Source organism: Electrophorus electricus, chromosome 21 (assembly GCF_041902795.1).
Source record: "Electrophorus electricus isolate QZ-2024a chromosome 21, ASM4190279v1, whole genome shotgun sequence".
In the NCBI taxonomy this organism is placed as follows: Eukaryota; Metazoa; Chordata; class Actinopteri; order Gymnotiformes; family Gymnotidae; genus Electrophorus; species Electrophorus electricus.
In genome coordinates, this window is record NC_137517.1 from 12,527,146 (window position 1) to 12,533,232 (window position 6,087).

Here is a 6,087-nt window from a genome sequence, read left to right on the forward strand (position 1 = left end):
CGTGGACCTGCATGTGATGTCGGCCGTGGGTCTGCAGGCGTTGCTGGATCAGTTCACTCGCGCGACTGATCAGACCCCTCCCCTCACACATCTGTTCCAGCAGCGTGTCATAGTTCTCACGTGGAACCAGGACGTGGAGGCCATGAACATGGGCCCTGGAGGAGAGGCAGGGCTGGGCAGGATCTGAGCAGCAGATCAACGCTTTGATCACTGATCTGAAGCTGCTCTTGCACACACTGCCACTGTTCCTCCCAGAATGGTCCTTCTTTACTGAAGCTACGAGAGCAAGATGAAGAAGAGTGCATTAATGTGACATGAATACACAACACAAAACAACAAAACAACGATGTGTAACGGTAAAGAGGTTATTAAAAGTATACCTTCCACACCTCCAGTCATTTCTGTAATGTGCATCTGTTTTCTGACAACCTTTCATTAAATGGTGCCACTTAAAACACCTTGCAGGTGTAACTGTACAAATTCTATTAAGTCATTATCTTTCTGCTGAAGTCATTTGTTACACCTTCATTAAATCATTACACTCACCACCATCTTCATCTACTCTCAAGTGGAAATGGAAGACGTGATTTTTCAGGTTCCGCAAGTGAACATTTTTAGTAAATGAGGATAGCTTGGCTAATTCTGGATTGTGTCCCCGTGTTGTAGAACTGGTGTTTGCACCTCGCTCAGCGGCCTGCAGATGTCTGTACAGGTCCTGGGTCCTCCTGATAGTCTCCAGCAGTGTTGGTTTCAGTTCATGAATCTCCAACATATGCTGCTCCACTGCTGATAAAACCACATCAGGAGCTTCTTATATTTTTGTCAACAGCATTTTTAATAGTTATAATGCAAACAATTATGTACAGGGTATTAAAATAAGAAAAATCTTTAGCAGCAGGTTACAAGGTTGTTATAGATATATGTTACATCTATATTTGGTTTTTCACTTTGAAAATAACTTAGCAAGAGTAGTTTGACAAAAATGAAAGACCCCATCAGTCCCACAGTGCAGAGTGTACCTTGGATCTGGTATGTAGGATGTGTGAAGGCCTCTGTGTATCTCAGGCGTTGTTTCAGGAGCTGACTTTCTCTCACACTCTCCTGTAGCTGCCCAGACATGAGCTAAGATCATCACAGAGAGACAGAGTGTTACAAACCCCAGGAATCACGCTCAGCCCTGCACTGCCACGCCTACCTCTTCCCACACATGCCTCCAATCTGGTTTACTGGAATACTAGCACACACCTGATCATTGTTTCTCTCATCACTGCTCCCTTACTTAAGCTCCCCTCTCTCACACTCACGTCATGAAGTATTGCCAACCTTATTTTGCATACCAAGTGGTTCAGTTATGGTTTTGTCTTTCTAGTTTTCGACTTCTGCCTGACCCCTGGACACCCCTGGACTCTGCCCCATGTTATGGACCTTGAATCAACAGGACTACGAATACCTGCCTGACCCCTCTGATCTGTTTGATTTCACTATAAAACCTCTTGCAATTGGATCCTCTTCCTTGTATGTGTGTGTGCAATCATAAACACAGAGAAACCAGTAGTTAGAAATAATGACTCCAAACAAGGATCAGAGCCCTTATACTGAAATAATCAGAAATGTCTTATGTTGGGTAAATTATATTATACATTTTATTGTCTAGGACAGCACTAGTTGCATCACTTCCCTTTCTAAACCTTAGTTTAGCTCCTTAGTCTGAATATAAACGTGAACAAAGTAAATAAACATCAAATTCAGAGTGTGAGATTCAATAGAGTCAATTCAATTTAAGGAACCATTCTTTGCATCCAGACTAAACCTAGTCTTAATCTTTAGAGTACTGGTCCATTATATCAGATGAGTTGTGAATCAGGTGTATTTTTAGTATGTTAAAAACACTAAACTCCGCCCTGCACCTGGTCTGACTGAATGAAACGTCGGGTTGCTACCTGGAGCTGCTGCTTTCTGTTCTCAAGCTGTAGAATGAGTTTGCCCACATCAGATTCCAGATTATTCAGCTCTGATGTGGTCTCTGCTAGCGCAGCATCTTTCTCAGCTAGATCCTGGATGTGACCTTCCAGAATGTCATGCAGCCCCTGCTCACACACAACAACAATCACCCTCATAAATGCACACACCCCCTGCTGCAGTGTTACTCCCTGCTGCCCCCGTCTGGTGTGATGAGGAATATTGGTGCAGAGTCCTTCTCTTGCAGGGGTCAGAGTTCAGGCAGGGGTTAAATGAGGCTCCAAGCTTCACAGACATTTTGTATAAAGCTGTGGAGTGTGTCTGGTAAAGGTGTCGTTCCCTTTCAGACCTGTGTTTTAGTCCTTTCTCTTTTCACACTTTTGTTTTAAACCACAAGAAAATGTTTATAATAAATGTGCAGATAATATGCTTAGTGAGCTCTATAGGTCTTTTGTATTAAGAGCATATTTTTGGACGCCTGTTTTTACCTGTAGGTTGCCATGTGTTTGGAGACACCCACCTGAATCTGTTTCTCTTTGTCCTTCAGGGCCTGTTGGAGGTCGTTTTTACTGGCCTCATGTTTGATTTTGGTCTCATGCAGCTCAGAGTCTTTCAACTCCAACAAGTTCTTCAGATCCTAAATAGAGAGAGAGAGAGAATACATAGAGTACAAATATACTAAACATTTAGTTCAAATGGATTTCCCTATATAGTATACAATTTATAATTTTTAATGTATTCTCATAGCCGAATTAAAACATTAAAGTTTTAGTGTCTTAAAGTAACAGTTTAATAAGCATACATGTATGCAGGAACATGCACCTGCACACACATACACACTCACACGTATGTCATCCTCTTTCAGGGTGGTGAGTGTGGAGTTGTGGGCGTGGCCAGGCTGGTGTCCACTGCTCTGATTGGTGCTCCTGTTCCTCAGCTGATTGATTATGGTGTTCTGAGCCTTGAGCTCCCCCTGCAGCTGTTCTATGTACCTGACAGCCATCACACACACACTCGATTAGGCTACATTTTATTTCACATGTTCATTTAGAGCTATGAGATGGACTCTCTGCACACAGATTCATCTTGGAATTACATTCCAATTACATGGAACTACATGGAGAAACTCCACTGAAATCACTGTGACATTAGAATGGTGTGTGCCAGCTCAGGACTAGGTACTATAATATAATTGTCTTTTGCTAAGAATAAAAAACAAAGCATTTCTAAGGATAATTTCTTCTATAATTAAAGTACAGCAATTTACTAGCTAAGGATTATTATTGTTTAATGAAGGCCCTAAGGTTTAACTTAAGTGGTCAGAAATTAGCATTTAAAATGGAAATATGTCAAATAATTTTGTTGTTTTGATGTGGTTGTCCTGGAGAAACAGCCCGAGTTTCTAACTGGGAAATCTTCCATGAACAATGTTTCTTATCAGAATTAAATATAGGCCTGTACCGACCTGTGCAGCTCTTCAATGGTTTCCTCTGATTGGCTCTGATCCTCAGAGGGCGGGTCTTGTAATGTGTAGGCTTGTAGCTGGTTCTCTAGCTGTAGGCGGAGCGTCTTCTCTTGATGGAAAAGCGCTTCCATCTTCTCCAGTTCCTCTCTGCACCTGCTCAGCTCCTGACAGGTGGATGAAGAGCATTACGTGAAATGAAGAAATAATTCAATTCAAGACACGTGTCTGGTCCTGCTACTGCAGTAGCAGTTAAAACTATTCTAAAAAGGAAGAGAATAAAGAGGCTTGGGCAGAATAATTTATGCATTTGAGAAGGTCAATTTATTGCCTTTTCAAGTTGTATTTAGATTTTTTAGCGCCCTCCCTTTATCTAGGTGCGGAGTGTGATTAACAAGTGTCCCCAGTCTCGTCCTCTCAATTAACCGGCTCTGATTACAAAAACTAGACTCGGGTCTCCTCACGTCTAAGTTTTGCTGCGTCGCCACTGGGAAACGCTCCTCTGCCGCGTTGTAAATCTGTTCTGTACAACTGCTGCACTTCTGCGAGCCGCCCTCATGCTTGAGGAAGCATATACGCATGCGCAGGTTAAAGTTGTCCTTCTGCAGCTCGGATATCGTCTGGATTAAAAAAAAGAGCAAACAGATCGGATTGATGTTCAGACAGACAAATATTATATTTTCAGCTTGGCAGTAAAATTGCATACCTGCGTCATTTCTTTTAGTGTCCACGTTTTGTTCCTGGTCAACAATTTCCCATGTTGAGAAAAACTCATCATGTTTCTCTATTGATTTAATTTGGCCTTTCACGATCGTTCCTGAATCCAGGGGATACACGGATAATATAAAATATTTTAGATATTTCTATAATTAACGGCGCACTTAATTTAATGATATAATAAATCATGCAAGTAATATTGATACTATTGCTGAAAACTATTAGAATATCCAATAATTCTGGTCGGACTATACCTTGAAAATCACCTTGTCCTCCTTCAGAAAATCATGTAGGTATTTAGTGTGTTGGAACGCTTTTAAATAACTTACACTTTCCTTAGGTTGTGATGTCATAATTACATTAATGCGTCTTAGTGGAACAGTTCACTGACGCAGTAACGCCAGCAGTGGCAATTTGACTTTAAGTGTCTGACTTTTATCAAGCAGTAAAACCATTGTCATGCCTCTGATAAACCTGATCAGGAAGGAGACGTAACGGAAACCACAAGGTGGTCAATTTCAGAACTACAGATATTAGTGGTAAATAATGTGGCTAATGAGTGAATTTGTGCTCTACCAAAGTTGGTTACTAACACTAAATGGTAGCAGATTGGTAATTTTCCTTTATATAGCAGAGCATATTACTGTAAGTTCAAATAATATTATTTCTTTATCTATTTGAGCAAATTCCCGAGTCATACATATTATACAGTATAAGAACAATATGTGTTAAATACATTCATATTTGTTTTGTGAAATGGCACATAATATTATGTATACGAAAGTGCCGCAATTATTTTAAAGTTCTAACTGTTTTATAATAACATTTGTATCATGATCATGAATGACTTTCCTTTTCATTCACAGTTAATAATAATGAAATTAAAGAATTGTGTTCTTGTGCGCAAGAACACAAAAACATTCGCGAGAGTACAGTATGTGTTTGTGTGTGCAGAAGAGCAAGTTTGTGTAAGAGCAGGATATATCTAAACACGTGCAAGCAGTTTTGTAGCAGAGCAAAGTAAATGTAAGCGAGAGCAGAGCAAATATGAGTGAGCACATGTAGATTTTGCATGCGAGCAAAGGAGATCCGTGAATGCTGCGAGTTACACGTCAATACTGTGTGAAATTTTTTTTTAACAAAACAGATGTTTGATTTTGCACTTTTGCCAACACCAGATTAATGCAGATTATGTCCCTTGTGGTGTTTTGACCTTTTATTCAGAATTTTTGTCTGAAGTCCCTTAAAACATTCACTTATGTCTACAGCTCCATCATAACCTTGACCTTAGATGTTACCTACTAGTAAACAGATCTGCCTGATTAACGTCTTTTAGCTCGTCTTCTTCTCAGATACATGTCTGGGCACAAACTAAACGTTCACATACTGTCTTAAACCACTACATCACTGGGCATGTGAACTGGACATGGCGATCAGCAGAGGAGAGACCCAAGATACCATTTGAAAATGGTTTATTCAAACACTCAAAATGGTTTGAACTGTCATATCAGGGGAGTGTATGCTAGAAACGAAACTTAATGACAATAAATAGTCATTTTATATAGAGTTTGTGAGCACAGAATAGGTATTACACACAAACTAATAACCTGTCTCTCTCTCTCTCTCTCTCTCTCTCTCTCTCTCTCTGTGTGTGTGTGTGTGTGTGTGTGTGTGTGTGTGTGTGTGTGTGTGTGTGTGTGTGTGTGTGTGAGTGTGTGTGTGAAAACCTAAGTAAACGTCTGCTCAGAACAGCTGTGCTGTATAAGCTCCATGACAAACAAAATTCTCCCACAGTCAAAATCTACTGGTAATTTACTGTCACTGTTCTACGCTATTCTGTGTTATTTAAATACAGTTCTATACTGTAGCTCTGATTTCTCTCTCCCGCAGAAGGTTGGATAAAGTGTTGTGACTGGTCACAGCAGCCCGGCCCCTAAAAAACAATTATC

At 40.4% G+C, this 6,087-nt stretch overlaps 1 long non-coding RNA gene across 1 annotated transcript; it reads right to left on the minus strand.

Annotated features, from left to right (window-relative positions):
* Positions 1–691: 691 nt before the first annotated feature.
* Positions 692–2,084, minus strand: LOC145652860 (uncharacterized). Its single transcript, XR_014119131.1, has 3 exons — positions 1,941–2,084; positions 1,020–1,122; positions 692–786 (listed from the first exon to the last, which is right to left on the minus strand). It is a non-coding gene; the product is annotated as an uncharacterized LOC145652860 (long non-coding RNA).
* Between the last annotated feature and the right edge of the window lie 4,003 nt (positions 2,085–6,087).